Here is a 24,234-nt window from a genome sequence, read left to right as displayed (position 1 = left end):
TTATGGTATTAAAAACTTTCAAGTTTAAATGCAGTGGTCACCTCTTAGGATCCCAAGAGCTTTTGATCTCTTTAACTAGTTTCCAGGAAGTTCAAGAAAAGATAATTACCTGAATTTGTGCAAAAAGTGGAAAAATATAAGGAAGAAGGAATATGGGATAAATTAAACTTTAACATCCACTTAGTGATTCATTGTCTCGTGTGGCTGGTATAAGAGACGCACTGAAATTGATTGCAAAAAGGATTTGTAAGTTGGTGATGAAACAGTACCAATTATTTTTCAAGTACATACATTTCTGAATTATGTGTAGTAAGATGCTACATATGTTCTATCAGTCGGTGGTAGCGAGTGCCATTTTCTACGCAGTGGTGTGCTGGGGCTCTGGGATTAGAGCAGTGGATTCTAAAAGGCTGAACAAGCTCATCAGAAGAGCAAGCTCTGTCATTGGGTCTGACCTGGACCCCTTGGAGGTAGTGGCTGAGAGGAGAATGATGTCCAAAATGGAGGCCATCATGGACAACTTCTCCCATCCCCTCTATGACAGGCTTGCAGAAATGAAGAGCACGTTCAGCAATAGACTGATTCATCCACGGTGCAACAGGGAGCGCTACAGGAGGTCGTTCTTGCCTTCTGCCATAAGACTGTACAACACATCTACCTTGCGTCTGGGCAGAGGCAACATTGACAGTGATCTGTTCTCTTTCTTTTTCCCCGTTTACAACGGTTTTTTGTGCAATATATGCCAGGGACCTGTACATTACATCTATATTTATATTCAGATGTGTGATACGATTTTTCTGTGTTCTGTTCTAGTTTGTTCTTTCTGTGTCCGGACTGTGAGTAACTCTTGTATTGTATGTATTGTACTATTATTATGTAATTCGTTACACTGTGGCTGTGTTGTCTGTGTTAAGCTGCTGTTGCACTGCAATTTCCCTCACGGGATCAATAAAGTATCTATCTATCTAAAGCCATCTGAGGTTCTCCTGAGGAACACGATTGTGCTGTTCCATTACTGTCCTCAGTGTCATATTTATTTTTTATTGTTCTTCTACACACTTCAGGACTAATTCTGGTTGTTCATAGTGCATGATTTAAAGTCCAGAACCTTGTTCATTGGTTGTGCTCTTTTGCATGTGAAACCTGCCTACTTGTGTCCATCTTTAATGAAACAAGAAGGCACAGCCAGGTCTTGACTTAGTTTTTATTGTGCCGATTTGTAGCCTCAGTCCTGCAGAACTAAGTAGAACAGTACAGGGGGAGAGCTGCTCCTTTCGGAATAACCTTCCCAGGATTTTACAGTGGCACAAGTAGGCAAACTTGTTTGAACAGGAAAAATTGTCTTTTTGGGTGGTGCAGGCAGGCCATGATGGTGATTATCCAAGTTACTCTTGGAAATACTATGATGCCTTTTTTCAGACCCTTTGAATGCCTGTTTGTGCCAAAATGCTTTCCCACTGGTGTGTAGTCCTGATGGTCCCAGGAGGTCAGTGAGCATAGTACCTTCTGTTCCAGAGATGATACCTTCAAGTTTAAAGACAAAACTGCAGTTAAAACTCTTATCTAACTTTCACACTCTTGATAATTCAATTGGACTTGTAAACATATTTTTCTTGTAACCTTGTATAACACACCTTAAGACTGAGTACCACCTACAGTGGTAGCATGTTTATTGGTTTTAAACATGTCTAGGGGATCAAGGCTGAGGAGAAGGAAGAGTTGAGGGGTGGATAAACACCAGATAAACTGGGAGTGTTTGTTACAGATTTCACAGGAATTTTACTGCATTACCTCCAAACAACAAGGCAAAAATGTCCTACAATATTCTGTCATCTTACTAGTTATAGATCCTTCAGCATGAGCTAATGCCTTCTGGTTTTACCATGGTATAGCAGGATGTGTGAATGAAGCATCCAGCTGTATTTTCATGGCTTTGCTCTAAAACCACAGCTACTGCCCAGGGTTCTCAGTAAAGTCTCACCCCAGTCACTTTGAGCAGAAGTGAAGCCTCTGGAACCTCAAATTTTGGACAATCACTTCAATTTTTTTAAATCAGTTTCTGCATAGTCCAAGTCTAGCAATTATAATTTGGACCTTATTAACAACAGTAATTTCTTTAGCCAGTCCTAGTGCTCATTAAGAGATTTGTCTTATGGTTGAGTAGGCAGTGAGGATCATGATAGCTCACTCAATACTCTTCTTCCACTGTTCATTCTGGTTTACTTGTGAGTCTGTTGGTTGAGACCTGCTAATTTTATTGGATGGTTTACATTGACATAAGAATGAAATGTGCCTGCACTAGAGGAGCCCTGGGGTCCTAGAGGATGAAGGCTGCCTCCCAACGTAGATTGGAAACTCAGGCAAGAGAACCAGCAGAAAATAGGCCAGAGCTCCAGGGCGAAGGCCAGGAACCACAGTGCAGACTGGAGTGCAGGTTTGGAACTGGGAGCTGTAGTGCAGAGTGAAGGCCTGGAGAAAGAGCAAACTGGAACAGGAGATGCAGTGTAGAGTGATATTGCCAAGTTAAAATTGAACCCAGGCTTGAATACGTGAGGAACTCTGTTGTACCTTAATTTTACAGTCATCCACTTTTGAATATTTTGTTTGCTTTTTACATAAGCTATCGTACATAATATTTTTAATTAAGCTTTAATGCAAACACACTCTTTAATTGTATGTTTAAAATTCACGATATGTATAAATACATTACTTCTCTCTGAAAAAAGGTAACCTACTTACATCTAGCATTTTCTAATTTCATGGTGCAAAACCTACTGCTATCAGAAAACAACTTAAACTTGATAGGTTAGTCTAGTCATGAACATTCTGAGCAAAACCATTTCTCCTGTATTTTAAGGAAGGTTGTGTGGGACTGGGTAAAAGAGAACAGTGGAAGAAGGTACATTTTAATATGTAAGTGGAGTTGAGTATTTTTTCCCCCAACTGCTTTCTCATACTTTTTTGTACTCTGAAGACAAACATTTGAGGTAAAGCAGTTGCCACATTGTCAACGATTGGTTGAGCTCTGTGGGCTTTGCCCTAGCTTTTGAAATCACTTCCACAAAAAAAATCACTTTTCTTCCACCCAATAGGTACAGGAGATCTAAATTAAACTGGGTCTCAATTCCTCCTTACTGATGTCAGCCTTCATTGAGGTGCACATGTGAAGCTGCTACAGATCCAGAAGACAATATTGATCTTGGCCACCTTGTGGATTTTGTAAAGAGTAGTGAGATTCTGGTAAGGTCAGACTGGAAAGGCAATGGAAAAGCTTCTTTTCTAAAACAGTCAGTTAACTGTATAAACAAAACAAACATTTAACCAATGATACGGTTACCATTTTAAAGGACTGGTGGCTTGTAGCATGCATAGGCAGACAGTTAAACTCCAGATTATATCCTGAGAAGACATGGGTGTGAACTTCTACTTGTGACACTTTATATCTCATCTGGCACCGCCACCACATGCTGGTTGTAGTTGCAGGTAGTAGGTATGTATTACTAGTACCACAGCAGCTAAAAATTCATGTTTTAAACTAGTAAGTGCTTGAGGAGGAAGCTGTCCACATTTGTTGGTTGTATAGGAACAAGAAAGAGTTAATTGCAAAGTGAACAATAGATTGGTTTCCACTGCTGAGCCTTAAAACTGGAAGATAATTTTAATATTGCCTATAGAGCACTATTCCAGTAGGAATGTGTCCAGCGTTCACCTCCACTTCCCCCCCAGTTTAATTGCAGTACTGAGCCCTTGGATTAACACTTGCAGTGTTACATGCTGCACCCAAGTAAGATGGTAAGATTTATAACTTTTATAAACCTAGAATAGTACACTTGCCTATGGAAAAAAAGACAATAGTAACAGATTAAAAAACTACACCATTGATGAATCAATCACTTAAAATGCCATTATAGTTCAAAACTTGGCACAAACTAGTATGTGTTGTAAACTGTATGACAGTTATAACCTGTGCAGTTGAATCTGTGATTCAGGGAAACTAGTACATTTACTCACCTTTTCCATGCTCTACACGAGATGCAAGTGTTACTAAAGAACAGTGTGCACCAGGAAGAAAGCTCTGCATCACGTTTTGCAAAAATGACAGAAGCACTGAAGATGAACCACCTCCCAGGGTTTGATGCTGTACATGAGGTAAGGAAAAGGGATACTATTGATGGGCCATTTGAAGTTTAGTAGTCAAAGCCATAGTCTATCCTTCTCAAGGGTAGAGGTACACAGCTTTTGTGTAATCACATAAGCATATTACCCAGCCCTTTATTGAAAGAACCCAAGGCGTCTGCCTCCGTGATGTGGCTAAGCACTGTTTGGGACTCCCACAATGGCAGGAGTACAGCACCTCCTGTTCTCAGGATCACACTTCACAGGGGTCCACGGGTCCTCCTTCCCAAACCCTGGTTCATTCCAGCTGGGAAATGAAGGACAAGGACAGCAGCTCTGGTTAACACTGCTCATTAGGTGCCAATTCTTAAAAAAACATGGAAAACCTGAAGAGTAAGTTTGTCGGGCCAAGACGGGGTATCTATGCTCTATAGCAGTAGTTCCAAGTCTTGGTGACCTGCGCACCTTTGGGACTTTATTTAACTTACAATATATTACTTTAAATCTCCAACATGAGTAAGAACAGGGAACAAACCAAAGTCAATGAAGGGTTTGATTGTGTAACTAAGGGCTGAGCTGAAACAAGGTCACCAGGAACAGGATTGGGAACCACTTCTCTAGAGTTAAGAGCCACTGGAATTGTTTCCCAAGATTCAGAAAAAGTTATTTTCAATAAACTGGGAAACCCTCACTTTGGTGGGCAGGTGGAAAGTGTCATAGCTTAACAGAAGGATTCCACATGAAGGAAAATGGACACTGCTACAGTGTACCTACCCAGCTCACAGTATCCTGACCTTTCCATCAGGAACAGGCACTCCAGTCAGTTTACTAGAACCAGCCAAGTGAACGAATCTAAGAGCCCCCACTCATTAAAAAAGTCAACTAGAGAAAAACAGCACTTGACAAAGAGGCTTGTCCCAAAAACAGCCAGATGTCACCACTTTATAAATGCTGAATGAACACAGGAGCAGTGACTTTTTACACCTTAAGCTGGGCTGGCACCTCCACAAGAAACCTGAGTAAAACCAGTTTTCCAAGCAAAAAAAAAAGCCAAAATCAATTGGAAACAAAAAGAAGGCTTCACAGTTGAAATGTGTTTTCTTTCTTCTCTTTTCAGCATGGAATATGCATATTACTTGTTCCTTTGCAGACTGCGCATGCTGATGCAGGTACCCACCTACAATATCAATAGTCCACCAGAAATGGCTTCATGCAGCTCAGCTGCTTTCTACCAGGTAATCAAGAAAAGTATACTAGTTATATTTTACCTATGAAATATAATTATTATACTATTATAGGAATGCAAACTAAATGGTCATAATCAAGTGTTTGATAAAACAACCTTGTAAAAACTCATTTAAATCAATATTTAGCAACAATACAAACACTTGCTGCTCCAGTCCAGGAGTGGTAGTCCCCTTTAACCCGGGAAAGTGAAAAGCCAACTAGTTCAGCCCTGTAAACTTAAAGCAAATCTCAAGAACATATTCTACCCCACAGAGCAGCCTGTACTCACCCCTGTTCTGAACCACTGAATGGAAACAGGAGCAAAGGGAGTCCTCTGTTTTATACCCTGAGCAGGGCTGGCACCTCCCCCATGGAATGTAGCAAAAACAGAGGAGCAAAGCATCCACAGGTGACAGTCGTAGTGGCTGTGAAACAGGTTTAACCCACAGTTAAAAGGGGTGTTCCTTAATGTCTTTTTATAGGACCATACATGTGAATAAGGATTTAATTGTACTTGTGTATATAACAAATAAACTGAACTGAATAAAAAAACAGCCTTGTAAACACACACATATGTAGGAGAGATGAGTTTCTAGTCATCTGCAGATATAAATGTGAAATTTAAGAGCCCAACCATTACTTATTGTACTCCCACCATGTTCATTTGTCATATAAATTAACTTTTTTAATTAATGTTTTTTTTTCCTCAGGAGTGTAGGAGTGTTATTTTTTCTTGTGTTTTTTTTCTGTGTGATTAGTGATGGTTTTGACCAAATAAAATTTTATGTTAAGTTAATATCAAGGTTGCAGTTATGTTTTGTTACACAACCAAACATGTTGTGTTTATATATGTGATATACAGTGTGGATATATATACACTTTGAACATTTGAAATTATATTAAGGACATTTTAAGGATCTTGAATAATTTGCAGTTTGGCTTCAAGTCACTTTTCACCATTTATGAGTGAAATTTGAAGGGATAAAAAGGTGGTTTAATCACTAAGAAACTGCAACTAATTTAATAACAGGAGCAGGGTGCTATTTAACAAGTGTTCTTGGTAGTCATTTGGAAATTAATTTGGCTTTGGGATGAGAGATCAATAGGTTAGCTGGCTAATGCTTGTTTGGTCGTTGGAAGCAGGTGTGTGTTGTATTAGGAGCGGTGGGGGTTTGGTAGTGGCCCTTTGAGGAGCCGTTGGGATTGGCCCCTGGTGAATTAGCTACAGCCGTGAGGTCATCGTGAGGCTTATAACAAGGCAGCCCAGGTGGGTGGGTGTCTGGCTCTCTTTGTCTCTTACTACAGCAGGTTAAAGAGAGGCTTTATGTTATTAGAGTGGTGGTTGTTAGTTTTTAATGTCATTATTATATAAGGTAAATTATTTTGCTATGCTTTTTTTAACCAGGAGTTGTTGAAGAATTGTAAAGCTTTTGCAAAGATGTGTTTTTAAAAATTTTAAGAAGTGTCAATACTTGAGAGTACGGAGTGAAGTTAAGATTAGTGTGAAGTCTCTATTTGCTTTTGGTTTAGACAATTTTTAGTTTTCCCCAACACTTATACATTTTGTTTTAGTGTATAAAACTCTTGTTGGTAAATACTGTGATCTCTTCTCTAGAGCTCAAACCGGCAACAGGAAAGGCTTTATATCCTGACTTGACAGTTTCACTGGGACATCAGGGAAGACCCTTCTCTGTCCAACATGCTGGTGTTCCAGTCTCTGCTGGACTGTAGAAAACTGGAGATGCAGGTCAGTGCGGGGTGAGCTCTTAAGGCTGGGAGAAGTCTGTATGGCACTTGTTCTGGTCCCCTCTCTGTGGCAGTGGGGTGGCCATCAGTGTTTTGCTGCCCTTGTCTCCTTCAGGTGCTGTTCTGAGAAGCAGATGGTGACAATGAGCACATTCACTTGAGAGAGGATGCTGGTGGAGTTTCCAGATGAGATTTTGTTGGAACGGTGTGTGGAAACTGCACAGACCAGCTTTTTATAAGGCTGTTCAGCAGTGGTTCTGATTGTCTGTGAGTTAAACTACACTGCAGTACTCAGAGCTTCTCAATGCACAGTATGGAGACACCGCTTGGAGAATTGTTCAGAGGAAGCTCACTGGCTGGATAAAAGGATACCCACTGTGTGACCTGTTGATGCCCACCTGTGCATATTGAAGTCTTGTGGTTTTAACAGTGGAAGGTGAAGAGGTGCTGCAAGCAATCCTTGAATATTCTGGATGCCCATGGATCTTGAGCAGTTGTAAAGGTAGTGTCTAGGAGGAGGTGAGTTTCACTCTTGTATCCTGTTTTTATTTATTTATTTTTACCCTTAAGAATTGGCTTAGTTTTGGAAGACTTCTGGTGATTTTTCTATCATGTTTGAGTGTTGGTTTAATTCGAGCTGTAGGTTTTCTTATCTTCTGGGTGCTGTACTATATACTGACATGTATAGTACTAAACTGGTACTGGGAGTAAAAATTCTTACTGTTTCAAAGTGAAGAGGATCAAATCTAAATCTCTACTTCAGGTTCTGCTGTTGGAAGGGTTGACCAGGCCTTTGCTCCTAGAGGGATGACCTTTATTTGCCAGGAATGTGCAGATGTGGTACACTGTAGACTGGGTGCTTTCTCTTCAGTGAAGATCTGCTTGAGGAGTTCTTAGTTACTAAACCAAGACAACAGCTGTTAGGGGACCCTGTCAGAGCTGCTCAGTGAGTTCTCTACCACCCAGGAGTAGAGACCGGGGTGACTGTGTGTGGGGCAGCTCTGGGCTTGACATTGCTTGATCCTCACTCAAAGGTAGGAGTGGCTTTCTGTTCTGACTGCCACTCTGCACACCAGCCTTGGGGTGGCTGTTTCTAGGAGCACCTGAGCCACCTGGCTGGTTGAGCTATAACTGACTGTTCCAGGCAGGAGGGGTCTCTGATTTTACAGCCTTTGTTTAGTTGTAGTTGCTGGGGTTCTTTGTGTCTTCTAACTTAAATGAAGTGGTAAATTAGGAATGGAAGTCCAATACTGAAAGTGTTGTGCAAGCACAGGGAAAGATCTGGCTAAATTATTTTGCTAAGGGTACCAGTGGAAAATGGAGATTCACAGTATGTGAGATTTATTTCATGGGTGCACACATGTAAATAAATCTAACATTGACTTTAATTCTGAACTGAATTAAATTAAAAAATGGGGAAACCTATGCTCCAGTCTAGTGTAAGGTGGACTTCCTGATTTAGCCCAGTGAGGCTGTATTTTTCCCCATTATCTGCACTAAAAGCCATGCTGTCAGAGGTTTAGTGCAGAAAGGGGAGGTATGAGTTTCTAGGTGACTGAAGTGGTATGTATTCTCTTGTGAGAAGGGAGAGAGCAGTATGGAAACTTACTTGTGCTGGAGGACTTCATTGTTTGTGCTCCTGTTTAAACTGGCTTTATACTGCATATTTTTCCCTTGGCTCCTGTGTATTGACCTGTGACCATACAAGATACTATGGTAGTAAGCTATTTCTATTTTTACACCTCTTAGAACACTTGAATGACTTGATTAGGGAATGTTAAGCTTAGTTTTACCAATGGCTTGTTCTGCATATGTACAAGCTGTAATCTCCCTAATGGTATAGAGCATGCTGTAGCTGGAAGGCTGAAATCAACTTTAAGTGTTAAAACTCAAACCGTTCCCCTCTTATGGAGCTCCAGTCAAGGCTGCTGCTGTTGGTACTGAAGATTGTTAGTGTTTTTGGTTTTGTACTGCTGTGGAACCTAATTATTTTTTTTTGGGGGGGGACTTTTTGCTCTTTTTGTAGTAAATGCAAACTTACTGCACCTCTTTCATTGTGTGTTGAGGCATTTTCTTAAAGCATTGTCCACCACTATTTGTTTGGGTATACAACATTGAAATGTCTGTCAATTCTCTGTACTGTAAACTTGTTACTGTTTATGTAGAAGTACTGGTAGTTTTATTTAGGTGTGCATTAGATGTACTTGTATGTACCCTATGTCCAGATGGGAAAAATATCTTCCATTAACTATTTTTCCCCTTTACTTTAGGAATGTTAGTCTTCTGTAAATTGACCTAAAGATCTGAGTATTTGTGTGGCACGGGGAAGCAAGTTGAAGAATTCTAATCTCTTGCCTCAGAAGCTTGCAAGCTAATGTCAAGGAAGAGAAGCAAGGGCATCTATGTCCTGGGTGAGCAGGACAAGGATTTGTTTTTTTTTTTTTTCTTTCAGCCAGTAAGGATCCAGCATTGAGGGTTAGGATCCGTGATCCATCGGGATTGGGGTGGAGTTGAGTTGGATGCACTGAATTTGATTCATTGTTGTTTTTGTTGTTGTTTGGTGCTACATGTTTATTCTAGTGAGCTGTTGACAACCATTAATGAATATTGCAAAAGGATCCAGTTTCCCTGGACGTCTGCCGTGTCAAAGGAAGAATGTTGAGGAAGCGGAAGGCTGTGTCTATTTCAGCTATTGCCTGAATCCCTGACCTTGGCTGCTCTGTGATGGGCAGTTTGCAGGAAATACTGGTCAGTAATCCAGTCAGCCAGAGTCTTTAATGCTGATCCAATTATTGCTCTTAACTCAAGTGCACTCTTGTGGCCAAGGTAAAGGTGAGTTTGAAGGTACATAGAGGGGAGGTGTAGGTCAAGATCTTTTGGTCTGGATTGTTAATTGATTTTAGTACAATGATCAGTGTTCCCCAATCCCTGGCAAGATTAATCCACAGTGTGGAGAAACAAGATTGGTGAATCCTGTTCAGAGGGAGCTCACTGGCTGGCTAAAAGGATACCAGCTTTGTGACCTGTTGTCCATTTGTGAGTATGGAAGTCCTGTGCTTTGAACAGTGGGGAAAGTGAAGAGGTGTAAGCTGTCCTCAAGTTTCCTGGATGCCCATGGATCTTGGAGGAGATGGAAGGGTAGTGTCTAGAAAGACACTGTGCCTGGAGACAAGGTTGGTTTCACTCACCCAACCCCCCCTCTTGGATATCTTCTGGTGGCAAATGACATGGTTTTTAATGTGTTAAACCTTTTTGGCTTTCTTTCTGGGTTTGTTCCCTGCTTGGTTGAAGCTCTCCTACACAGTCATGCACTGGACTGGCTGCCATTCTGACTCAAAGACTGAATTACTGCATTGTATGTGATTTTATTTCATGGGTGCACACATGTAAGTAAATCACATTGGATACACTGCAGTACAACTGTGACTTGGCACACTGCAGACTCCTTACTGGTTGAGGCTCTGAGGAGATGGCATGTCAGCCAGGTTCTCTTGATGGGTGTTGGCACAGGAACTGCTCTCTTCAAGGGAGAGGAACTGCACTGGATCTTTTCCTTGTGGAAAGAGCCCTGGACTGGGGGGTTTTCTCTGCTCTCTACATTGTTTCCCTGTTAGCTTGTCCTGGGCAGGTGCTATACTGAACATTTTGCAAGTTCAGCGCAATCCTGGATTTGGGGTTGAGCTTCCTTTAGTATTTCTGAAAAGTGCAGAGGACTTGGACTAAATCCTTCTCTCCATTTCAGGATCTCTGCTGTCAGAAGGGACGAGCAGGCCTTGGGTCCAGAAGGACTTAGTGTGACAACATGCAGGGGTGTCAGTTGTACTTATCTGTGATGGAGTCTAAGAGTGGAATCTGTTACTCTGTACCCATATAGTGGTAGGAGATGTGAGCTTAAGGCGAATGGACACCTCCTGCTTGAATCTTTTGGTTTTACATGCATTGTATCAGTTTAAAACTAGTTTGAATCAAGTGGGTAGTGCTGTGCTTGCTCCAGATAAGGAATTTTTCAGACTTAAGACCTCTGCCTTAGTCTCTTGCTCAACAGTTTCCATGCTAGTTCTTGGGGACCATAAAGTGCTGCATGTAATTAAGTCATATGCAAAGAATTGTCTGGACTGGTTAATATTTCTGCTTTACTTCAAGTATGTTTCAGATATCATACCTTTCTCTAGTCTTCCCAAGCTGAACACATGGTTAAGTAATTTTGTTCCTCCAGTCTTGTCTTTTTTTAAATAAAGGTTAATTTCCTTTTTAGTTTGAGATAACTAATGGATTAATAGTGGTGGGAAAGTTCTCTATGGTTGATTGTAATCCATTAATTATCCAAATCTCATCTGATTAACAGATGAGGTGGTAAGTGCTAGTTTAGTCATTGGAAGCAGTTGTGTTGAATTGGAAACAGTGGAGGTGGGACACTGAGCACAGGTTGGGATTGGCTCCTGTTAATCGCCCTGAGGAGTTTTATAAGGCAGCCCTGGAGCCAGTGTGTTCCCAGCTGCAGCAGGTGAAGACGCTCCTGTGATTTGTGGTGGTTTTTTTACTTTTAAAATGTTAGTATTACTGTGGTAGGTAAGAGTAATAGCTTCTTTTGAGGTTTTAATTTTTTTCTAGGTTTTTTTTTTTTGCAAGCCAGTGTAATCAGATTTACTGTAGCCCTGAGCTTTATTGGATGAAAATCAAGTGTTTTTGTTTTAGTGATCATTGATCCTTTTACGTGGTGAATTAACTAATTGTATGGATAAAGCTGAGGTGATGCATCTGCTCAATTTTTTTTTTTTTTTATCGGCTTAAATTGTTAGGACTCACAGACTGTAAACCAATCATCCCACTGCCTGAAATTCCTGACCCTAACCTATAACCTGCACCTTCAATGCTGACCTGATCATTGATCCTAACCCAATCAGTGCACCCATGTGGCCAAGGTAAAGGTGAGTTGCAAGTCAAACTTTTCGTGCATTTGGTCAGCAGTGATGTGCTTCCCGGTCCCTGGCCAGCTGTATGCACAGTGTGGAGTGACGGGCCTAGAGAATCCTGCTTCGAGGAAGCTCACTGGCTGGCCGAAAAGATGCTAGCTGCGTGACCTGTTGATGCCCTACCGTGAGTATAAAGTGCAGAACTTTAAAACGGGAGAGCGAAGACATGCTGCAAGCTGTCCTTACATTTCCTGGATGCCCATGTATCTTGGAGCAGTTGCACTACCCAGAGCAGAGGTGAGTTTCACTCTTCTCCTGTCTTCCCTAATCCAAAGCAAATTTGATGCTCTAACCATTTAGTATTGGTGAGTGAGCTTCTCTTTCAGATATCTTTCATGTTGCTTAGTCCAAATTGATCAAACAACCCCCTCACTTGTAAGAATTTTTACAATGGAGGAAAAGGTACTTTTGGTGTAGGCTTAGTGTTAAACTCTTGAACCTCATTGCAACATGCTATCCACTTAGAAATGAGGTGTAATTTTGGATTTGTCTTGTCTCTTTTGGGTGATGTTTGCTCCTTGATTGGGTGAGGCACTGACGTGCACTTGACTGGCTGTCATTCTGGCTCTCAAAGACTAAATTAGTGCTTTGTATGTGATTTATTTCATGGGTGCACACATGTAAATAAATCACTTTGGTTCAATTGTGACCTGATGGATCGGACTCCTTACTGGTTACAACTCTGAGGAGACAGCATGTCAGCCAGGTTCTCTTGATGGGTGTTTGCACAGGAACTGCACTTGCTCCCCTGTGGCACGACAGTGGACTGGAGGGTTTCCTTTGTTTTCTGCAGGGTGTTGTCCTGTTGGTTTGACTTGGACCCTGTTGGTAGTGAAAATGCGGACTTGACTGTTTCTAAGAAAGGAAGAGGACTTGGGTTAAATCCTTCTCTCCATTTCAAGCTCTCTGCTGCCAGTAGGGATGAGAAGGCTTGTGCTCCTGAGGGAAGACCTTTCATCACCAGGAGTGGAGCGCAGATGGGGCCGGTCTCTTTCTATGAAGGTCTACTGGAGGAGTGGGGAGCTTGTTCCAAGTCTGAATGTCATTGATAACATCAGAGGATTCAGGTTTGACTACAATGTGTACACTAGCTACATGTGGAACATTTTCATTGGGTACAGTACATATACCTGGGTTCACGTACAATTGTGTAGACTGTTGTATGGGGTATATTTATGTGTACTGGGCAGATGGCTTTTGGCATGGGACATAGTGTTGTATGACAAACTCTTGGCTACTTCTAGTTTGTACTTGAAGTTGAAAGACCCTGTAATCAGGATCAGAGATGCAGGACAATCTGAAAGCCAAACATTCTTTAGTTTACTGCATGGAAAATTGAATATTTTGAGAATCTTTGATTTTGCAACTAACTTCAACTGTAGCAATCCGTTGGGCATCTTCAGTATTCAAGCCAGTGTTGTGATGCAAGATAGTGATGTTGAAATACTTTTTTTACACTGTGTATTCCAATGAGCAGGTGACAGCCGTCAGACTGAGAACGGGGGAGTAGGAAGCATTACTGCTGGTGAACTTGGGCTGCGCCGAGTGAACAATGTGAGCTGAAGGTAAGCAAAGGAGAGATTCAGGTCAGTGTGAGGAGAGCTTTTAAAGTTGGGAGCAGCCTACACAGCACAACCTGGTCCCCTCTGTGTGGAGGATGGGAGTGGTTAGTTCTGTTTCTTTTACAGTTGGTGCACGTGGCAGTGGTTGAAGACAAGATGCTCCTAGTCTCAAGAGAAGAGTGTCTTGGTCTCTGGAATGTTTCTGTGATTTAGGGTGGAATGCTGTGATTTGTGCTCCCCAGTCCCTGTCCACCTGAATGCAAAGAGTGCTGATGGACGCTTCCATTGAATAGTATTGGCCGTCCAAAAGGATATCGGGAGTGTTCTGTGAGTATTAAACACGTGGGAAGGTTGTGCAGAACATTGTCTAATCATTGGTGAGTTTTGGCATTTTGCACCTTGTGACTGGTTCTCTACACTTTCCCAAATCAAAGATGACTGAAATATCAAACTATAGTGTTTGATTAAAAGAGTCTTTATATGGAGTCAGGTGTGAGTGTCTTGCTAGCAAATTCCAAATGCAATGCTTTTTCACTTTTGTACTAGGCTTAGTTTTGGGATTCACTGGGCAAGTTTAGCTTCCTGTTGAACTGTGGGTTTCTTTATTGTAGGCTTTTGTTTTGATGTTTCTTGCTTAAGCAGTTGTAGCACCAGCAGCCGCCTCCTCTTGGAGACTCCTTGGAGATGTTTTCAAACAACAGTGAAATACCATGTCTGAGACCCAGTCAGATCAGTGAGTTCCTTACCACTCAAGAGTAGATTGGGGAGGTTGTGTGGGGCAGCTGTGGGCTTGACACCACTTGAGCAGCTTTCTTTTCCGACTGCTGCTCTACACATCAGCCTTTTGATGGTTGTTCCCAGGAGCAGCTGAGCCACCTGGCTGATTGAGCCAAAGTTGACTTTGTTCCAGGTAAGAGGGGACTCTGATGTAGCCTGGAGCTGCTGGGGTTCTTTGTTTTTTTTTTTTTAGCCTTAATGATAAAGTGTCACTGTAGCATAAGTACTGGTTAATCAGGGGACGGAAGTCAAATACTGAAAGTGTTGTGCAAGCACTGGGGAGGATTTGGCTAAATTGTTTATGGTATGACTGGGAAATTAGAGAATTGTCAGTATGTAAGATTTAGTTCATGGGTGCACACATGTAACTAAATCTTACATTGAAATTTTAGAAGTGAATTAAGTAAATTAAAGGGGGAACCAAGAGTATGGTGTCTTCCTGATTACCCAGTGAGACTATTCTGTGAATGTCCAGCACAGTCCTGTCAGAGGTTTAGTGCACAAAGGGGAGTGAGTTTCCAGCTGATTAGAAGTGGTTGTGTACTGTGCCTTGTGAGGGAGAGAGCTACATGAAGACTGTTGGACTTTCTTATACTGGATGTGTACTTTAACCATGAGCACAAACCTGTTATTGGTGTAAAACTGGCTGTGAAACGTGGTTAAGTGGTTCTGCTGATCTTCTAGAAAGCTTTTTTTAAAGGTGTTTCTAGTCATTGAGGAATATGAGGCTTAGTTTGACCATGGGTTAATTGGTATGTGTTCAAAGTATTCTCTCCATGATGGTCAAGTGTGTGATGCAGCTCAAAGACCTCAATCCACGTGGTGCCCTATCAATCAGTTTCGAGTACTATGTACTTTTGTGTCAATTGTTTAATTTGTTTAAGCTCTAAAGCCTTTTCACCTTGGTTAAGGCTGTAGCGGTTTGGTACTGAAGATGGATAGTGTTTTGATCTCCTACTGCTGTGGATCCTTGCTGTTTTTGAATTTTTGTTACTTTTGCAAAATCAGAAGTGGCTCGTCTCAAATTGAGTTTAAGGCAAAAATTCTGCTGCACTAGGTATGCATTTTTAGGGTCTCTTTAAAAAGATTGAATTTCAATTACTATTTTATTTGGATATGCAGCTTTGCATAATCAGTTCTGTTTTTCGGTAGTGGTGGTTGGATTTTAATGATGGGTAAGTTGTGCTTGAATGTGCAGCACATCTACGTGGTGAACTACTTTAAATGGATTTGGTAACAATCATGTATCTTGGTTATAAGGCTCAGTTGGTTAAGCTAGAGGTTTTTAATTGGGTGTCTCAAATTTTCTACTTTTTTGCTTTTGCAACTGATTTGACTAGTTTTCATTTCTGGTTTCAGCCAGTATCCAAGCTAATCTCAAGGAAGTGAAGCAACAGCATCTAAGTCCAGGGTGAGAACTGTCCTGGAGTATTGCAACAAGATCCAGAACTGTCAATGTTAGTGGTGTCTGTGTCCATGATGCCATGCTGCATGATGGTCCAGCTCAGAAGAGAGGAGGCTAGCTTTGTCCTGAGTAAGGTGAGGTGATCCACCTGCTTCAAGTTCTCATCTACAGAAAGTCCCGAGCCTCTGAATAAGGTGGAAAGCGTGGTGGGTAAACCAATCATCCTACTGCCTGACGACGTGCTTGGGCTGTAACCCTCATCTTCGGTGTGGATATGTTATTTGCTCTCACTCTAATCGGTGCACTCTTGAGGCCTAGGTATAGGTGGGTTTGAAGGTAAGTAGAGGAGGTGCAAGTGTAGCTGTTTTTCCTGAGATGGGTCAGCAGTGATGCAGATCTGTGCATTTGATTATAGTTCAATCAGTGCTCTGCAGTTCCTGGCCAGCTGAATGCACAGTGCAGTGACAGGCTTGGAGGACCCTGCTCAGAGGAAGCTCACTGGATACCAGCTGTGTGACTGGTTGATGCCCATTGGTAAGCAATGAAGTCTGTGGTTTGAACAGTAGAAAGTGAAGAGGTGCTGCAAGCAGTCCTTGAAATTCCTGGATGCACATGGATCTTGGAGCAGGTGCAAGGGTGGTGTAATAGAGGACATGTCCCTGGAGCAGAGGTGAGTTTCACTCTTTTCCGGTCTAACCTTATCCATTTCAAACTTGATGCTATATAACCTTTTAGTATTTGCTTGTTAGAACTGTTTACTGAAGCTGAAAAGTTTCTTCTGGAGTAGGCTACATGTTAAGCTCTTGGATCTCTTCTGGTGTATAACATCACGCTTTAACATGCTGAACTGTTTCTAGAGGTGAAGCTTTTTTGGGCTTTCTTCTGGGTAATTTTTCCTCCCTGTTTGGTTGAGGCATTTGTGTACTAATGTGCACTTGACTGGCTCTGTAAGGCAATTACTGCTTTGCATCGGATTTATTTCATGGGTGCACACATGTAAATTGGTTTTGATGCACAGCAGTACAATAGTGATTTGGCACAACAGCCTCCTCCGTAGACTCCTTACTGGTTATAGCCAGGTACTCGCGATGTGTGTTGGCACAGGAATTGCTCTCCTCACAGGGGAGGAACTGCACTGGATCCCTCCCCTGTGGCAAGAGCCCTTGACTGGGGGTTTTCTCTTCACTCTCTGCAGGGTGTTTTTCCTGTTTTATCTTGGACAGATGCTGCAACAAACATTTTGGACGTTTAGTACAAAACTGGAGCTGGGAGTAATTGTTCTTACTGTTTCTAAGTGCAGAGGATCATAACAGAATCTGTCTACTAGGTTATCTGCTGCCAGAAGGGTTGACCAGGCTTTTGCTCCCAGATGGATGACCTCTCATCGCCAGAAGTGGAGTAAACTGAGTAATCCAATTATCCCACTGCCTGATTAGTTTACTCCTAACCCATCTTGCATTTTTAGTATAGATCATGTTCTGCTTAATCGGTTATCCTTATCTTTTTGGCTTCGATGTAAATGACTGTGGGGGGGGGGTCTGATTCTTTTTTTTTTTTTCCCACAGGATGCAGTTTTCCCATAGCTGTCTTGGTGGAGAGCAAGGAGTGCTACTGCTTGGGAAGTGGACTTGGACTCCTCTCCGTGAACAAGGGGAGTTGAAAGTAAGTAGAGGGGAGATGCAGGTCAGTGTGAGGGGCACTTTTAAAACTGCATCTGCATGGTGGTAGTGTGGAGGAGGAAAATGGACAGTCCTGTTTTGTCCTTGCAGTTGGTGCACTGAGAGGCTGTCACTGGAAAAAGGATGCTTTTGAAGTTTTCAGCTCCTGGTCTCAAGAGAAGAGTGTTGGTATCTTGGTCAGTTATGTTCACAGAACCGCCTCTCTCAATGAGGCTAGACCACAGTTGTGCTGAGTGGTATGATTGACTCTGGAATATTGTTTGTGATTTAGAGTGGAATGCCATGATGGGTGCTCCCCAGTCCCTGCCCACCTGAATGCAGACAGTGCTGATGATGTCTTGTTTGGAAATGAGCTTCCATGGAACAGACTTGGCTGTCTGAATGGATATTGGGAGTGTGACCTGTGAGTATTGAAGTCCTGCAGGTTGAACACTAGAAAGCAAGGAGGGGTTTTAAGCTGCCCTTGGTGAATCTGCTGGGCACCTGAGGATGTTGGAACACATGCAAAGGTACAGTAGTCATGCAGGACACTGTCCCTACTGCAGCGGTGAGTTGTGAGCTTTTGCATCTTGTCTTTGATTTGGGAAGTGTAGAGTTCAAGTTTCATTATACTTATATACAGGTATATGGTATACCTGTATATAAGTATAATGAAAATGCTATTTGGCTAGGTCTTGGATGTTAAGCAGTACAAAACAATACTTTTGTATAAGAAAATAGGCAATGTGCAAGATCATACTTCAACTATATGAAATAAAGGATAAAACATTTTATGGAGAGTGAGCTTCTTGGCAAGTGAGGTAGATTTCAATGTGTGCGTTTTAGATTTGATTGAGGGTTCAGCTCATGGGTGAGAGGCTGGAAGTTTAATAGTTGTGTAGTGTGTGGGTAAAAACTGTCTGGGCCCAAATACTCCAGTACTGGTTTCCAGATGGTAGAGGCTCAAGCAGTCTTCTTGCTAGGGTGTGTGGGGTCTTTGCTTAGAGCTTTCCTCAAGCACTCTCCATCATAAATGACTTGGATGGGAGAGTAACCCCAGTGATGGACTGGGCAGTTTTCACCACCCGCAATACTGCAGTTGCCATACTACACTGATGCAACCTGTGTGCTTTCTGTAGTGCATCTGTAAAGGTTGGTGAGAATCTGGGGACATATCTCAGCCGCCTTCAACCGTCTTGGGGAAATTCAGGCTGTGTTGACCTTTCTTAATCAGACAGGTGGACGATGGATTAAGCGCACACCCTGGGGGACTTCTGCGTTCAGTTGGTGCTGGAGGTGCGGTGTCCAAGCTTGACAGCTGGAGGTCTGCCTGTCGGAAAGTCCCAAATCCCATTGCAGAGGGTGGTGTCGTGACCCAGTGCATTGAGTTTCTTGACTAGTTTCTGGAATGATGGTATTAAAAGCTGAGCTGAAGTAGATGAATAGTAATCCTGTGTATGTTTTCTTTTTATCCAGATGTGGATAAAAAGTGTTGCTGGCTTCAAACTGAGCATAAAAGGCATTGAGCTCATTAGGCAGGGAGGCATCATGGACAGATGTTCTGCCTTTTTGTAGTCTGTGAGGGCCTGTATACCTTGCCACATGCGCCTTGGGTCAATAGTGCTGAAGTGTTACTTCAGTTCCTGTTTGAGTGTGATTTTTGCATGTTTAATACCTTTCTTTAGATTGATACTGGCTGACTTCAGTTCTGATTTATTGCCCGATTGAGTGTTGCAGACCTCTGTTCATCCATGGTTTCTGTTTAGGAAACGCTCTTATTACTTTTGTCACATAGCCAGCACATGTCTTGATGTAGCTAGTGACTGATGTATATTCCTGTATGTCGATACATACTGTGTGGCTGCCTCTTTTAAAAACACCTCAGTCAGTGCCTTCAAAACAGTCCTGCAGGAGTGATTCAGCTCCTTCAGGGCACACTTTCACTGTCCTGACTGCTGGTTTCACTCACCTGTGCAGCTGTCTGTGTGTGTGGGGAGGAGAAATGGTGATTGTGGTCTGTTTCCACGGTGGGGGAGGGGTATGGCCTTGTAAGCATTCTGAATGTTGGTGCAAACGTGGTCCAGAGTGTTTTCTCCTCTCGTTGGGAGGGGGACTTGCTGATTGGTATTTCAGGAGAATGGGGTTGAGATTTGTAAGACTAAAGTCACCCAAGATGATAAAGGTTGTCGGGATGTGCAGATTCCTGCTTATTGCAGGGTACAGTACCTCTAGCACTTCTTTGCCATTAGTCAGGGGTGGATGTAGATGGCAGTCGTAAACAGTCTGAACAGTAAACGGCTACATCTGTTTTCGTGCGATATGCCAGGGACTTGTGCAATACAACTTGGTGTACCGTTTTGGTTTATTCTTTGTATGTTCTGGACTGTGAGTAACTCTACTTAGTGCACTTCTCACTGTACGGATTGTATTGTATCATTCATTACAATGCTGTTTACTTTAGCTGCTGTTGCACTGCAATTTCCCTCATGGGATCAAAATATCTACCTATAAGTTTTAAATTCCCTCAGCAGATAAAAGGGGTGTTATTTGATCATTAGAAATTCCAGAGTGGGTGAGCAGTGTTTCATGATGGAAGATGTTGCACCATGTGTTAATAAAAATGCAAACTCCCCCACCTCTGGATTTACCAGACTCTGTAGTTCTGTCCATGTTGAAGGCAGAAAACTCATCTAGGTGTATTGCTGAGTCTTTAATACTATGTTAGTTAAGTTTTGGTGGAAAACGAGTCAAGAGTTGTAACTGAAATGGAGAACTAGAGCTTGATTACTAAGGCTCCTGGCTCCTTTAGAACTAGGAAACAAGTCTTGCTAGTTTTATACAAAATGTTTAAATGTCTTTTCAGTTTGAGGCTAAGTTTTGTGATTTTTGTTGGGCAATTTAAGCATCTTTAAGGAACTGCACTGGATCCTGTGCCAAGAACCCTTGACTAGGGGTTTTTTCTTGGCTCTCTGCTGGGTGTTTTCTTGTTGGTTTGTCCTGGACAGGTGCTGCATTGTGTTCATGTTGGGAGTGGAAATGCTGGCTTGACTGTTTCTAAGAAGTGCAGAGGACCTGGTCTGAATCCTTCTCTTCATTTCAGGCTCTATGCTGCTAGAGGAGATGAGCAAGCTTGGGCTTCAGAGGGAGGTCCTTTCATCACCCAGGAGTGGAGCACAGATGGGGCTGGTCTCTGGGGTCTTTCAGTGAAGGTCTGCTAGAGTGGTGTGCTTGTCTGAAGACTGCAAGTTAAAGGCAGCATCAGAGGATCCAGTCAGGTGAGTGAGACAAGTACTCATTTTGAGTACACTGGGTACTTGGGGGTTTCATTTGAGTACTTTGGGTATATGTTGATTTTGTTTAGGTACAGTTGTGGAGATTGCATGTCAAGTTGGATAATTGAGTATATTGGTTAGGCAGCTGTTGGCATGTGCATGGGAGTTGTATAGTACAAACAACTTTTTTTCTTGCCTAAACTTTTTTACACATTAAATGAACATGAAAGATCCTGTTATCAGAGGAATGTGGAGGAATCTGAAACCCTGCATTTTTAATGAGGAATTGAATTTTTGAGAATGTTAACGGTTTTAATTGTCTTGTCTTAAGCTAGCACACGTAGGAGGAGAAGCAAGTGGATTTATGTCCTTGGTAAGTATTCAAGAACAATTTAGTTCCTCAAGGTTGAGGGAAGGGAGAGGTTTAACTGGCTGTTTTTGGGAACTTGTGTGGGAATGTTAAATGCTTTAAACAAGGTATTAGAAATGGACTTGAGTTCTGCACTCTGTTTTTGCTTTATCACATTTTAGGGTGGTTTTGTTGGTTTGTCCTGAAAAGGTAGTACTGAACACTTATAGTAGTTTAGGTCAAACTGGGTGTTGGAAGTGGAAATGTAGGCTGGACTATTTCTGACTAGTGTTTTTTTTTTCTTCAGGTTCTTTGCTGTCAGGGGGATGACCAGGCCTTTGCTGCCAAGAGAAGACCTTCACCAGGACAGGAGCCCAGATGCAGCAGACTGGGTAGCAGGTTCTGTCTGCAAAGATCTTGAATCTGTTCCCATCCCAGAAGCCAATGGGCACATCAGAGGATCATTAAAGCTGCTGTAGAAGTGTCTAATGACAGGCAAAAAATGAGGGGGGGGGGGGTCTTTTTTGGGTTAATTGTGGGCTGGAAAGAGGTTCAGGTGCTTTTGATGGTCCAACAGGAGCTGTGAAGCTCTAAGTGAATCTCTGCACACCAGCCTTGTAATGGCTGTTAGGACCTTGGCTTGTAACTCCAGCACCTGAGCCACCTGGCAGGGAGGAGACAGTTCCTTTTGGTGCAGGAACAGAGGAAGAGTTCCAAGTTTTGTAACTTGGTAGCTACTTTGCACATTCTTAGCCATTTTGAAAAGCGTTTGAGAGGCTAAGGTCAAGCAATGATTTATTTGCATGGGTGCACACATGTAGATAAATCTTGCCTTGGCTGTAGAGTAAAAGTGAATTAAACCTATTAAGTAGGGATGAATAAAAGGGAAACTAATCACATCCACTCATTTCGGAAAGGTTTACCTGAGTGTGGCTCTTTTTTTGGTACCTGCACAGAAAGCTCTTGTCATGGGAGAGGATTTTTGTTTTATGTTGTGGCTTTGTAAATACTTTGCCAGAGAATGTTCTCGTGTATTAAATGTCTTTTTGTCTGTATGGGATGTTAATAAAGTACCAATTTTTTTTTCTTGTACCACCACCATCAACATAAGTTGCTGTTAATTATATTAAGTACATTGTGCCACTGGATCTGCTTTTTCCTGTAGTTTTTATTTGGACATTTTGCTTCCTAATTGATTGGTTTCACAACTGATTTTTTTTTTTTACTACTGGGGAGGTTCAGGTCCTACTTTTTGGGTACATTTGATGTAAGTAGAGGATGTTTATTAGCATTCTTTAGGCATCTAAGCTTTGGTATATATTTTTAGGCATTGACAATGTAAAGCACAGAATTTTAATGGTTTGGGTTTATGAAAGTTATTAGATTTTGCCCCTGGGTGGTTTGTGCCTTGTTCAGTTGTGTAGAAATGAAAATGTACTTTATTTTCTTTGTAACGTAGAGGTTTTTAGAATGAAGGTGTCTTTGGTTGTGATTGGCTCGGCTTTGGTTTTCTTTAGTTCTCATGTTTTACTTTTGGGTTTTTTTTTGTCTAGCTTTGGCTTCATTTTTTTGTGTGAACTTTTTTACAATTACCTTGTCCCAACATGTTATCAACGTTTGTGTTCTTTTGTAGTATGTTTTGTCATCTTTTGGTTGTAGTTCCCTAGTGTATTGAAGTGAACGTAGTTGAAGTTGTCGGGTACATTGGTTTTTGTATTAGAAACACTAGTTTAGGATGGGCAAGTGCCTTTGTTTTATATGGCTGGCTGGGGGTAGTTAAGGTTAGCCAGGGTTTCAGATACCGAAGACCTGAGTGTTTTGGGTTTTTGTTTGGTTGGCTTTCTCACTATTAGCCAGCCTCATTTTGTTTCTTTTATTTGGCACTGCTCTAGTTCCATGTTATCCTGTTTATGTACCAGTCACTTTAAATAAATCTTTTGCACCAAAACTTGTCATGCTTTCGAAGTTCTTCACCAGAAACCCACCACCATCCAAAACCATCCTAGAAGTCCTAGATGCTTGGGGTTGTAACAGGCACACTGGACAGCCTCTGTGACTAGCAGTACCATCCCCTATAGAGGGAGTTTTTACTCCTACAGTCCTGGAGGGGATTGCACCCTTGTAAGGTGTCATTTCCTCCTTTCTTGTCCCTTTATGCCTTTCTCCATGTGTAGGCAAACTCATGCATCTTGGGTAGTAAGGTTTTGCTTTTTACTTTACGCACCCTGCTCAATAGTGTTAGACCAGTCTGGAGGTAATGTTGGCACTATGGTTTATTTTTTCACTGTTTGTGGTTGCTGATAATGTCATACTGGTACTTTTCCATCTGGGGTGGTTGACTTTTTTTTACTGATGCTCTCTACAGTGCCTCCCATTAGTCACAATGGATACACTTATTTAAGAGTAAACAAGCAGTTCCAGTGCAACTGAAGTTACACCAATTAAGTCTTCCATTCCCTTCCATGTGAAAATGTCCCAAAAGCAGTTTACTTAAGCTGTCCATTATACAAGGTTTTCTGTATGTGTAGTGAATTTGGGTGCAGCTATTTGTATGTCTTAATGCATTAGTTGATGTCTTTAAAAGAAAAGTCTACTGGAAGTATTGCCAAGATGAATCCATTTCATACTGTAGTGATTGAGACTGCATTGCAAAGTAAGTACTATTTTTGTAACATGTTGGTGTGAAATTGTTATAGCTGCAGTAGTTGTAGATTATAGAATAGACCAAGAGAATATAATAGATTTAAGAAAGGAGTTATCAGAATTGTATGGAGTTGTGTAGAGGTTGCCATCTAGGGCAGAGACAACTGCTAGCATTGGTGGCAGTAAAATTATTTATACATTAGGTTTATAGTCTAGCAAATGTAATTGTTACACAATTTTCATCCTTTTAAACTAATTAGATTTTTGGTTAGTGAGCTCTTTTTTTTTTTATAGAGGGCTTGGTCTGTCTCTGCAATAGATCTGTTGTGGATGTTACTATAAGTGATTTCTGCCAGCAAGGAAGTATAAATCTATTTACAGTGGTTTAACCATACTGCTCACTGCACCAATGAAGATCAGATGGAATGCCATTCCTTTCCTCATCTACTTGTGCCAGAATGCAATTAACCTACCTCCATATTCTTGGACTGTGGCAGAGAACACAT

At 41.8% G+C, this 24,234-nt stretch overlaps 3 long non-coding RNA genes across 6 annotated transcripts in view; 1 reads left to right on the top strand and 2 right to left on the bottom strand.

The window, feature by feature from the left end:
• LOC138225139 (uncharacterized) overlaps positions 1–23,024 on the top strand; it is a 28,428-nt gene extending 5,404 nt beyond the window's left edge. The window contains exons 3-14 of one of the 3 annotated variants that reach the window (XR_011183713.1): positions 5,234–5,351; positions 6,959–7,090; positions 7,205–7,608; positions 10,832–13,129; positions 13,540–14,357; positions 14,486–14,534; positions 15,761–17,468; positions 17,576–17,661; positions 17,757–17,888; positions 20,565–20,739; positions 21,068–21,109; positions 21,393–23,024. This is a non-coding gene — a long non-coding RNA (uncharacterized lncRNA). Of the gene's footprint in view, positions 1–5,233; positions 5,352–6,612; positions 6,717–6,958; positions 7,091–7,204; positions 7,609–10,831; positions 13,130–13,539; positions 17,469–17,575; positions 17,662–17,756; positions 17,889–20,564; positions 20,740–21,067; positions 21,110–21,392 lie in introns of those variants that run through there. The other 2 variants (XR_011183711.1, XR_011183712.1) reach the window with 2 other exon arrangements.
• LOC138225138 (uncharacterized) lies at positions 1,435–4,355 on the bottom strand. Of its 2 annotated transcripts, none has more exons than XR_011183709.1 (3): positions 4,265–4,355; positions 4,012–4,138; positions 1,435–1,524 (listed from the first exon to the last, which is right to left on the bottom strand). It is a non-coding gene; the product is annotated as an uncharacterized lncRNA (long non-coding RNA). The 2 variants fall into 2 exon arrangements; XR_011183710.1 differs by lacking the exon at positions 1,435–1,524 and adding an exon at positions 3,367–3,399.
• On the bottom strand, positions 2,359–3,371 carry LOC138225140 (uncharacterized). The gene is made up of 2 exons (XR_011183714.1): positions 3,136–3,371; positions 2,359–2,469 (listed from the first exon to the last, which is right to left on the bottom strand). It is a non-coding gene; the product is annotated as an uncharacterized lncRNA (long non-coding RNA).
• Positions 23,025–24,234: the final 1,210 nt, after the last annotated feature.

This window comes from Lepisosteus oculatus, chromosome 26 (assembly GCF_040954835.1).
Source record: "Lepisosteus oculatus isolate fLepOcu1 chromosome 26, fLepOcu1.hap2, whole genome shotgun sequence".
NCBI lineage: Eukaryota > Metazoa > Chordata > Actinopteri > Semionotiformes > Lepisosteidae > Lepisosteus > Lepisosteus oculatus.
The sequence above is the reverse complement of the archived record's forward strand: the minus strand, read 5'-3'. Positions and strand labels throughout refer to the sequence as shown.